This window comes from Pseudoliparis swirei, chromosome 19, assembly GCF_029220125.1.
Source record: "Pseudoliparis swirei isolate HS2019 ecotype Mariana Trench chromosome 19, NWPU_hadal_v1, whole genome shotgun sequence".
NCBI classification, from domain to species: domain Eukaryota; kingdom Metazoa; phylum Chordata; class Actinopteri; order Perciformes; family Liparidae; genus Pseudoliparis; species Pseudoliparis swirei.
This window is the reverse complement of record NC_079406.1, coordinates 598,348-610,901: the sequence shown is the minus strand read 5'-3', so window position 1 is coordinate 610,901 and position 12,554 is coordinate 598,348. Positions and strand designations below refer to the sequence as shown.

Genomic DNA, 12,554 nt, shown 5'->3' with positions numbered 1-12,554 from the left:
ACAGAGGTAACATGAAATGCACACTTCTTAGCCTTCACATAAAGTCTGTTTTCTAGCAGTCTCTGCAGCACCAACCTCGTGTGTTGGACATGTTCTTGGGGGTCACGAGAGAAAATGAGGATATCATCAAGATAAACAAAGACAAATCTGTTAAGCATATCACGAAGGACATCATTGATGAGTGCCTGAAACTGATAGGTTTTTTTCCTCTCTATATCATGTAAAATATTCACGTTCAAGGAGGTGAGAAATGAATCACAGACAACGTAGTATCTTTGGTCAAAGCTTTGGACCAAAGGGGAAGCTCAGTCGCACATGCTCTGAACACGACGACCTCCAAGACATTCCGCCGAGCATCCCCTTGGTCAAGCCTTTTATTGAAAGCTTATCACACACACAAACCACAACAAAGGATAAGCGGAACTGAGGACAAGTTGACATATTCCTTCCGTCTGGTCCCAGACACTTCCTTATCCGACTCCCAAAACACATAATACAATCTTCGGGTGGGAACACGGAGTTCGGAAAGCTCCTCTGATTGTTTAGTTTAAGATACGGTAAGCAATAAACATAACACACATTAATATCTCTGTCAGTTCCCTCCTGTTTATGCTAATTGCTTATTATCTAAACATGGGCATTATTATTTAAACATGGGCATGGTGGCCCTCATTTTATTTGTCTAATTTCTATGCAGCATGTGATTTACGTATTTGGGTTAAGCAGTCCAAGCAGAATCATGATTATTACACATAATTTGTTATTAACACCACACAAATGACTTTGGGAATTAAAACTTTTTAGTCAGCAGTTTCACATCAATAATTGTCCGTTCCTTGTGAGGAGTTTACACAATTATGGCATACAAGATTAAATCAAAAGTTTACGTTATATTTTCTTAAACGGGAGCATTGATCTCCCTTGCTCCTCTCGTTTGAGTTCCTCGGGACCTCTCGCTTCATCACCCGAGCCGACACCTAAAAGCAGGGATCGTTGGTTTCTTCACTGACGTTGAGATGGCTGTCTTTTAAGCGGACAGCCCCCTTTGAAGTCAGTCTTCCCCTCTGCTCGTGGTCGTCTCGGGATCAGGGCACTGGTCCGGGATTTCTGTAGGGAACAGTTTGCAATGGGAAAGATGTATCCAAGTGGTCCTCTCGGCTTTCTTTACAGCGGTTGCAGTCGTCAGAAGGACTTGGAATGGTCCCTCCCAGCGAGCGTTGCTCCGCGTCTTTTTCTTGATGACGCGGGTGAAGACCCCGTCACCGACCTGTACAGACATAATGGGCGAGACAGGTGAATCTGGCAAGACATTTGCTTCCCTGACTCCTCTCCCCATCATGGTCTTGTTCATGTACTCCACTATTGTTTCTTTCTCACCCACTTGCTCTAAGTCTGGGTGAGTTAGTGGTAGGCGTAGTGGTAGGCGGTAGGGTCGTCTATGAATGATTAGGTTTCCTTTAGGGTTGTGCTTGATGCATGTCACACATGCTTTACAAAAAATATTTTTTTTTTTTAAGTAGTTTTGTTCTATCATAGATACCTATGATACCATCCCTCCTGTTGAGACATGGCATTGCCCATGACTCAAAATCGCAACGGCCTTGAATAGAGTTCTTGGTTTTCTTTTTTTCACATGCAGCCTTCTGGGCTGACCCACCAACATACCACACCTCCTTCGGGTAGTGTGATATCTTTCAGGTCAACTCTCGGCCAAGTGATAGTATCAGCAATCTTTACACAGTCATGCACCATCTGTTGTTGTGGGAACACACGATGCTGGATTAATGGTGATACATCTTTGGATGGTTATGTGACCTTGGCCTAGTAACACAGCTGTTTACTGCAATTGTCTACGCTGGTGACAGAAATGTTAGTTTTGCTTGTAGCAATAAGGCACTCAATGCATGAGTAACCATCAATATGGTGGAATGAAATCTCATAACACTCTGGCTGTCATGGAGCTGGAATATGGCCCATCGGGCGATGTGCGACTTCGCCTGTTCGCACAGGATTGTTGACTGTGGGTAAGTCACATGGCGACCACCAGGTAGCCAGCAAAGCCTACACTACACCCCACCTGGATCCATGGAAATCACCATGAGCCACCAAAACCAACTGAGGAAGGAGTGAAACAGATGCTACCACCAACCCGCATGGGACCGGACCCCCCTGTTAACCTTAACTGCTCCTCTTAAGAGGCAGTCCACTCAACCTCCACGAGAGCCCTCATGGAGGCTGCAGGATCAATGTCCTCACTCCCTTCACGGAGTGTTCATGAACATCTCCTGCCTGATACATCACAATACAATACAATAACGAATCAAAAGAAGTACCGTGAGCGGCACATTTAACAACATCATGGAGTGCAAAAGCTCTAATAAGTCATTAGCTGTCCTTGCATTCCTGTCGGTCATGTCCGGCTATGGAGGACAGCAAGCTGGAAGAACAATTGGCAAGAGAAAATCTGGCCTTGTCTCCAGTCGAGAATGTGATCCAGTCAGACGAGCTGCCGCCGGACCAAGAGTGAATTACACGTTGTTTATCTTTCAAACATAAAAATTTAATGATTTATTTGCATTTTAAGAAGTTACATTGTTCATTTGTTTGTCTTTTTGATAGCAGTTGTTGTCATTCTATGAGAATATATTGATTTAATTGCTATTTTTCTGTTTAAGGAAGAGCTATATATATATGTGTATATGTATTTATACTATTGTTTTTATACTATATGAACTGTTGAAATGCAGTTGAGACAGTCCACATTCTGATTCTACACCTACTGCTCTCTGGTCTATTGGTCTGTACTCGTCTGGCCCTCCTCTGCGCACTCTGGCGTCAACATAGATTGTTGAGCCAGCTTCTAGGTCAAAACAACCTTTTCTTTCTGTCCTTTTATCTTCCTCTCTCTCTCTCACTGTCTAATACACATGTTAAGTCGCTCCCTTCCCCCTTTGAAATAGGATGGAATTCCCAAATCCGTCCTTTTCACTAATAATAATCTTAATAACCAGTCAACCTCTAGAAGAGAAGGAACTTCGTTACTTTAAACAAAATTGCCCATTTAGCACATCGCACAAATAGGTGTCAGTTTCGCAACAGTTTATGAGAAATCGATTACGCGTACATCCAACGGACGACTGTAATAATAACCACTATTTTTTCCAAAAACAGTAAACCCAAAACTATCCTTTGAAACCGACTAAAATAAAACGTAAAAACTCAGTTTTGAAACGGTGTTTTGAGAAATCAATTACTCGTAAGCCGTACGGCCTTACTGTAAAAATAACAACTATTGTTTATCAGAAATCAATAGTAAACCCAAAACTATATCTTCAACACTGACAATTCAATCAAAACAGTCAATTTTTAGAAGAAAGGAGAGAAATAAAAAATAAACAAATGATTGTGTTCTGTCAAAACAAATGCAGGAGAACCATGTCTTGTCTGAACTCACAGCGTCATCATTGTGCTTGGGTAAGGAATGTCATAATAAGGCGGCCTAATTAGTAAAGAACCTTTGGTTTATATATAATGATATTTAATTGTTCCCCAGCGGAACTTTTATTCCTTTTAAATTCCATCTACCCAGCTTCAGAATCACATTGTTTTAAGGTTATAATAATAGTAATAATATAGGTAGCGTTCCCAGGTTTATCAATCTCCCCCCTATTAATCCACGCTTTCCCTTTTTCTTGAAAAAGTTAAAGAAACACATCCAAGTTCATAACAAATGACACACGCTCCAAGAGCGCGCGCACACACACACTCCCACAAACACTCACACACTCTCTTGGCTTCCCCAAGGTTGTGACACAGTTCTGTTTTTTATTTGATACACTTCTAATCAATCGGTCCCCGTTTATTTTATAAGCTGTTTCTAAACTATGGGTAGAGGCTTATTTGACTGTTGACAACAACATTTAGTTTTTCCAATCACAGACAGTCTTAAGACAAAAGGTCGTCTGCACACCTGTTGTTTATGAGGATCCTCTTGTTGTCAACCGCCAAACCGCCGCAGACCCTCGGCAGGGGTCTGTGAAACGTCTTTAGTCTTTATCTTAAACCAGGTCACTACTCTAAGTTCGGGGTCCCATAAAGTCATATATTTAGTTATTTATCTATCAAGCTATAACACGTGAAAGCAACATATCCAAGTCAGGCTTAACGTGAGTTAATGGCCATAACTCACGACAACTTCATTTCAACAAGCACACAGTTCATCAAGCACAGCTGGGATTTAAAGAAAAACACACATTTTCACAGCTTTAACATATGGTGGTGTTATTTCATCTTTCTGTTTGTTAGTCTCCTCGTAGTCAGTCTCGTTCTCTACGAGGTTTCCGCCCCCACTTAGGGTTGGGGCAGTCATGTGACCAATGTCCAACCTCTCCGCAGGTCCAACATTCGTCATTTCGTCCTCTACTCCTCCCTTCAGTCTGTCCCCGGCCTCTTCCTCGGCCTCTCCGGTACCCTCCCCTTGTGGTTTCCCTCCCCTGGTATGCAGTCAGTCCAAAATCGGTTTTTGTGTACCGGGCCTGTGAACTATTTTTCCCGCGCGTGCTTTCTACGGCCCTTAATTTGTCTTTTACTTGGGCTTGTGCCCTCTCTTTTGCTGCTCGGAACCACTGTTCTGCTTGTTCTAGTTCGTGGTGTTTTGATTCGCTGAGTCTGGGGTTTTTGTTTTCTATGGCGATGGTTTTTAGATTTTTACAGATTGTTTCTATCTCAAAAACGTTTAGTTCGCCGGAAAAGCCGTATTTTGTTTTCCATTTTTTCAGATATTGCACACTATCTGAATCCTGTTTGAACATAAACAATGTGTCGCCTGAAAATTCGCCTTCAGGCTTTCCGTGAGAATTGTCCATTGTTTAATGGTGTGATCGTATAGTATTAGATCTGTGGTTGTCTAATTGAACAGGCCGTCGGTTTATGTTGGCCTGGAAGGGTTCGGCCGACGCTGATTCAATAGAGCCACAGCATTTATCCACAAACAAATATAAACAAACAAATATGAACCAACAAACATAAACCCCCACTATCTCAATTCAGGCATAAAGGGATCAAATCAACCTTTACTACCTCAAATCAGACAAAGGGACAAATACGCATTCCTTTTTCCCCACTATCCCAACTCAGGCAGAAAAGGGATCAAATCAACCTTTACTACCTTAATCTAGACAAGGGGAACTCAGAAACTGCCAATCTGTGGTTGTCTACGTGAACAGGCCGTCGGTTTATGTTGACCGGTAAGGTTTCGGCCGACACTGATTCACTAGAGCCACAGCATGCATTTCACAAACAAACACATATAAACTCCCACTTTATACGTATTAGTTCGTAACACTTATTTTTTACGACGCTTAGTCAACCTTTCTTTCTTCGCAAAAAGGGCAAACCCTTTTTTACAGCGCGTACTCCTCCTTTCTTCCTCATAAAAGGGCACTCTTTATTTTACCGACCCGTAGTCAACCTTTCTTTCTCGCAAAAAGGGCAAAACCATACGTACTTTGTCTGGGTCAGTCTCCCTCGGTCTTCCGATCCGCCGGATCCCGTCAATCCACGACTGGATTTCCTTGCTGCGGATTATTATCCACTGCTGAGCGGTCTCTTACTCCGATGATCAGTCGGGACCTTGCACAGGTGTCAGTGGCTCCGCAGGAAAAAGAAAAATCCAGACGATGGGTATGTTGGGATCCGGGTCACGGCACCAATTATGATAGGTTTTTTCCTCTCTATATCATTTAAAATATTCACGTTCAAGGAGGTGAGAAATGAATCACAGACAACGTAGTATCTTTGGTCAAAGCTTTGGACCAAAGGGGAAGCTCAGTCGCACATGCTCTGAACACGACGACCTCCAAGACATTCCGCCGAGCATCCCCTTGGTCAAGCCTTTTATTGAAAGCTTATCACACACACAAACCACAACAAAGGATAAGCGGAACTGAGGACAAGTTGACATATTCCTTCCGTCTGGTCCCAGACACTTCCTTATCCGACTCCCAAAACACATAATACAATCTTCGGGTGGGAACACGGAGTTCGGAAAGCTCCTCTGATTGTTTAGTTTAAGATACGGTAAGCAATAAACATAACACACATTAATATCTCTGTCAGAAACACAGCAGGGGCGTTAGTTAACCCAAAAGGCATAACAAGATACTCAAAATGTCCCAGGGGAGTCTTAAATGCAGTCTTCCACTCGTCTCCCTCCCTTATCCTTACTAGGTGGTAGGCATTTCGGAGGTCCAACTTTGAGAAGATGGTGGCTTGATGGAAGCAACCAAAAGCTGAATCTATGAGAGGGAGAGGATATTTATTCTTCACTGTGATATCATTCAAGCCCCTGAAATCAATACAGGGGCGTAGAGTCTTATCCTTCTTGGCAACAAAAAAAAACCCTGCCCCCAATGGAGAGCGAGAAGGGCGAATGAGACCAGTAGCAACAGAGTCAGTGATATAAGTCTCCATGGCTTCCCTTTCAGGCCTGGAGATATTATATAGTCTGCTCGAAGGCAAGGGAGCACCGGGAGCAAGTCAATGCCACAGTCATAAGGTCGGTGAGGTGGTAGAGACAGGGCACGATCCTTGCTGAAAACCTCCTGGAGGTCATGATACTCCGAGGGAACTGACGTGAGGTCAACAGGCTTAGGGGGAACAGGTTTGGAAGTAACAGTGGTGGGTATGGCAGAGTGCAAACAGTGAGAGTGGCAGAACAAACTCCAATTGATGATGGATAAGGTGGTCCAGTCTATGTGTGGGTTGTGGAGTTTAAGCCAGGGGAGACCTAACACAAGCGGAGCAAGGGGTGAGGGAATGAGATGCTGGGATGGCGCGGCTGTGTCCAGTCGCCGTCGCGGCAGCTCCGCGGAGATTGTGCGCTCTTTTAGTTTTTGTGTTTATTTTTAATATTTTCTTTGCCACAAACACATCGGCACTAACAACATACGACCGCAGCACACTTTTGGACATAAACTTTTGCGCAAAACAAGGGTTTTTGTCCACTTTTTCCATCGATCCAGCGTGGCCGGCAGAGATCGTGGCGAACCACAACAACAGCAGTGGAGCCGCTACTACGGGAGACGACGAACATCGAGGAAGCGGAGCGAATTGAACAGACTGAGAGTTCAAGCCCCGTCACCTTTGCCCAGCATCCTTCTTGCTAACGCCCAGTCTCTGGAAAATAAGATGGATGATTTTAGGGCAAAGGATCAGATTCCAACGGGACATGCGGGATTGTAACATCTTTTGTCTGGCGGAAAAGTTGACCGCGCTGGTGCGGATCAGTCATATGTCCAACCGAGTCCTTCTCTGTTTTCCGTGCAGACAGAACGGAAGAGTCTGGTAAATCTAAGGGTGGGGGTCTGCTTCATGACAAACAACATGTGGTGACCCCAAGAACATTAAGACTCTTTCTCGTTCCTGCTCGCGAACCTGGAACATCTGGCGATCTCATGCCGTCCATTCTACCTTCCCGGGAGTTCAGCTCGGTCATCACCACAGCCGTCTACATTCCACCACAAGCGGACACCGGCGTAGCACTATCGGACCTACATGATGTGTTATGTCGGCATCAGAACAAGTATCCCGGCCGTGCTGTGGTGGTGGCTGGGACTTTAACAAGGCAAACCAAAAAAAGTCATGCCGAACTTTCACCAGCACATTACGTGTGCTACCAGAGGGAAAGAACGTTGGACCACTGCTATACGCCATTCAAGAGAGGCTATAAGGCTGTCTCTCTCCCTCCGTTAGGAAATCAGACCATGCCGCCATTTTTCTGCTTCCGGAGTATAAACAAAGGATCGCGGAAGCGGTAGTGACGAGGAACGAATGCGGTGGTCTGACCAATCAGAGGCTGAGCTACAGGGGCGCTCTGAGTATCGTTGACTGGGACATGATCCAATCCAGTTCCAGTGACGTCAGCGAAGTTTATGGAAGTAGCAATGAGCCTCATAGCAACGCTTAACGGACACCATCGTCCCCACGGTAAAAGTTAGGGTCTTTCCTAATCAAAGCCGTGGGTTGATAGATCCATCCGTGAAGCTGTGAGCGCCCGTACTGCTGCCTATAACTCCGGTCTTGTATCCGGCAACATGGACGAGTACAAGGCAGCGGTCTATGGACTGAGGAAGGCGGTGAAGGACGCCAAAAGGAGGTACCGAGACAGAGTGGAATCACAGATGGAGCAGCGCGACACCAGGCGCCTATGGCAGGGGCTACGGACTATTACAAACTACCAGAGCAGACCCCGCGCAATGGTGAGTGCCGCATCCCTAGCGGACGACCTGAACTCATTTTATGCACGGTTTGAGGCTAGCAACAACAGCTCTAGCTCGACAACAACAACACCGTTAAGCGTAGCCGAGGTGAGTTCTACCGCTGGGGATGAACACACACTCTCTGTGACCGAGCACAGTGTGAGGAGGCTCTGTTGAGGGTGAACACCAGGAAAGCTGCAGGTCCAGATGGCATATCTGGGCGAGTACTGAAGACCTGTGCTAACCAGCTAGCGCCAGTGTACACCACAATATTCAACCTCTCCTGGCTGAGTCCGTGGTCCCCGCCTGCTTCAAGAGATCCACTATTGTCCCTGTGCCCAAGAATGCTTCTCCAGCATGTATGAATGACTACCGACCGTGGCCCTCACCTCGGTGGTCATGAAATGCTGAGAGGCTGATAAAGGACTACATCTGCGCCTTCCTCCCTTCCTCCATGGACCCGCTGCAGTTTGCTTATCGCCCAAACAGATCCACGGATGATGCTGTCTCCCAGGTACTGCACACCACACTCTCTCATCTGGACAGCCAGAGGGGGGGCTATGTGAGACTGCTGTTCATTGATTATAGTTCAGCTTTCAACACCATAGTCCCCTCCAGACTGGCTGGCAAGCTGATTGAGCTGGGACTGAACACCCCCCTGTGTGCTTGGATCCTGGACTTCCTGACCGCCAGGCCACAGGTGGTCAGGGTGGGCAGACACACCTCCAAATCCCTCACCCTGAACACAGGATCCCCCCAGGGTTGCGTCCTCAGCCCCCTACTGTACTGCCTGTACACACATGACTGTGTGGCCAGGTTCAACTCCAATACCATCATCAAGTTTGCGGATGACACAGTGGTGGTGGGCCTGATCTCCGACAACGACGAGAAGGCCTACCTGGAGGAAGTTGCTGATCTGTCACTCTGGTGCCAGGACAACAGCCTCATCATGAATGTCACCAAAACTAAGGAGCTGATTGTGGACTTTAGGAGGATACAACAACAGAGGACGTACTCACCACTGGGGATTAACGGGACTACTGTGGAGAGGGTGAGCGGGTATAAATACCTGGGAGTCCACATCACCGAGGATCTGACATGGTCAACAAACACAGACACTCTGGTGAGAAAGGCAAGGCAGCGCCTCTACCACCTCAGGCAGCTGAGGAAATTTAAAGTTTCCCAGAGGATCCTTCAGTCCTTCTACTCTGGAGCTGTAGAGGCGTCCTGACAGGAAGCATCACAGCCTGGTTTGGCAACTGCTCCGCTCAGGACAGGAAGGCTCTGCAGAGAGTAGTGTCTGGCTGAGCGCACTATTGGAACTACACTCCCACCCTGCAGGACTTGTACACCAGGAGGTGCAGAACCAGAGCCGGCAGGATCATGAAGGATCCTCACCACCCCAACAACAGACTGTTTCAGCTGCTGCGGTCAGGCAGGCGCCTCCGTAGTCACGCTGCAAGAACAGAGAGACTGAGACGGAGTTTCTTTCCTCAGGCCATCAGGATTGTGAACTCCGACCTCACCAGGACCCCCACATAGACCCACACAACTGCCCCTCTTAGGCACACACACACACACACACACACACACACACACACACACACACACACTTACTGTAAATATTGTGTTGTATTTTATTGTAAATAGTGTGTACTTGTTGCCCTTGCACATTCCTGCTGAGCATTGCCACTTTCATTTCACTGCACACCCTGTGTGTGTATGTGACAAATAAAACATCTTGAATCTTGAATAAAGGGAAATGGTCTCATGATGATTACCTGAGAGTAACAGTGACACTGGGGCAGTACGGTGAGTTACACGGGCTAGAAGTCTACCATCAAGAGAAAAAATGTCCTTGGGCTCGGGAAGGGGTTCTGAGGGAAGATTTGACTGGAAAACAACATCAGAGTCAATAAAGTTCTCGTCAGCCCCTGAATCCACTAAGACTTGGAGGAAGGAAACTTGTGCACAGGAAACAGTACCTTTAACTGGAGGCGATTAACGAGGGCACGGGAGATGGATGTATGGCTCACCAGCGCCCCTCCCCTGGCTGATGAGCCTGCTCTTTTGGCTCGAACAGTTGGCTCGAATGTGGCCAGCCTGGCCACAGTATATGCAGAGCTTCTGGAGGAAGCGGCGTTCACGTTCGGCAGGTGAGAGCCTCATTCTCCCAAGCTGCATAGGCTCCTCTGGGCTTAGAGATGAGGAGGCTGATGGAAGTGGGTCCCGGTAGGGAAACGGCTCCAGGCGTGGGTTAGGAGGTGCAGACTGTCCAGCCGGACGTGGTGACTTGGGTTGGGAAAAGGGGAGGAATCTCTGTTGCACTGTTCTCTCCTACGCCTCTCACGAAGGCGATTATCTAGCGAATGGCTAAAGATTAATTCCTCAAGGGACGAGGTCTCATCTCGAGCAGCTAGCTCGTCCTTTAACTCCTCGTTTAATCCACGGGAAAAAACTGTCTGTAGAGCCGCCTCACCCCACCCGCTCTCTGCTGCAAGAATGCGGAAATCAATGGAGTATGTAGAGACTGACTCTGAACCCTGATGTAAAGAAAGGAGTCGATTACGGCCTCCTTACCCTGAAGCGGGTGGTCAAAACGTTAAGCATTTCGGTCTCAAACACAGGAAAGGAGTTATAGATAGCTGGATTACCCTTGGCTATGACCACCGCCCATGCAGGCGCTTTACCCGATAACAAACTCATAACGAAAGCTATCCTAGTCTTGTGAGAGGAGTAAGTTAAAGGCTGCTGATCAAAGACTAGGAGCACTGGTGAAGAAACTGACTGCATGTCCCTGAATCACCTGAATACCTCACAGGGGTGGGGATGAATGGTTCACGGGTTGGCCGGGATGAATGACTTGAATCTCTGGAGCTGGGCGGTGAAGCAGGAGCTGGAGCCGTCAGAACGTTGAGCTGGGTGGAAAACTGGGTCAGGCGGCTGCTGAGCTGAGTTACACCGGCATCAAGGTTCTGGAGGGATTCCATGATTCCTTGCAGAGCTCGTGATGCCCCACACGAGCTCCTTGTGAGGAAAGAGCCTGCTTAATTCTCTCAGTCTCTGCGGGGTCCATACTGTGGCCAGATAATTCTGTTACGCCCTAGAGATACTGGACCCCAAAGCAAAAGACTTAGAGAGATGATCAAAAGCAAAAAGTTTATTCTTAGATAAGCAGAGGCAAAGAAAAAAGGCAGTGCAGGCAGGAAGCTGGCTGGCACGGAGACGTCAGAGACAGGAGGCACAAATCCAGGATAGCAGCGAGACACACCGTAGGGTCGAACACAAGGAATTATCTGGCAGGGAAGTGGCAAGAGGACTGGGCCTTTATACACAGGTGATTAGGTGAGTGGAACAGGTGTGCCTCGCTTGCTGCTGGGAGAGCAGCCAACTCCCTGTCACACACCAGGCCTGCAGAGGAAAACAGAGAAGGGAGGAGGAGACAGAAGTAAAACACAAAAAGGCACACAACAAAACCATAACTAAACTGTCTTTTCTGCCCAGGGTATCCGATATCAACTACTTCCCCTTCCTTTTTTAGACATTTTGGGGCCAATTGGAAAGGGAAATTAGCCCCCCCTCCCCTGGAAGGGGTTTCAACGAGCATGCTTTCCAGCAATTTGTACCGACTGGCCCTCACCTCGGTGGTCATGAAATGCCCGGGGAGGCTGATAAAGGACTACATCTGGGCCCTTTCTCCCTTCCTCCAGGACCCGCTGCAGTTTGCTTATCCCCAAACAGATCCACGGACATGCTGTCTCCCAGGTACTGCACACCATTCTCATCTGGACAGCCAGAAGGGGCTATGTAGACTGGTTCATTGATTATAGTAGCTTTAAACCATAGCCCTCAGAGTGGGGGCAAGCTGATTGAGCTGGGACTGAACACCCTGGGCTTGGATCCTGGACTTCCTGACCGCCAGGCCACAGGTGGTCAGGTGGGCACACCTCAAATCCCTCACCCTGAACACAGGATCCCCAGGGTTGCGTCCTCAGCCCCTACTGTACTCCTGTACACACATGACTGTGTGGCCAGGTTCAGCTCAACCATCATAGTTTGGATGACCAGTGGTGGTGGGCATCCGACAACGAAAGCTACCTGGAGGAAGTTCATGTCACCTGCGGACAACAGCCTTCAGAATGACCAAAACTAAGGAGTGTTTGGATTTAGGGTAAGAGGCGTTCACCATGGGATTAACGGACTCTGTGGAGTGTGGCGGTTAAATACCTGGATCACATCCCGATGGATGCATGGTCAAAAAAGACCTTCTGGGAAAAGGCAAGGGCCTTACCACCT

General features: G+C 47.3%; 1 long non-coding RNA gene across 1 annotated transcript; it reads right to left on the bottom strand.

Annotated features, from left to right (window-relative positions):
• Nucleotides 1-270: 270 nt before the first annotated feature.
• Nucleotides 271-6,111, bottom strand: LOC130209508 (uncharacterized). The gene is made up of 2 exons (XR_008834631.1): nt 3,971-6,111; nt 271-1,752 (listed from the first exon to the last, which is right to left on the bottom strand). It is a non-coding gene; the product is annotated as an uncharacterized LOC130209508 (long non-coding RNA).
• Between the last annotated feature and the right edge of the window lie 6,443 nt (nt 6,112-12,554).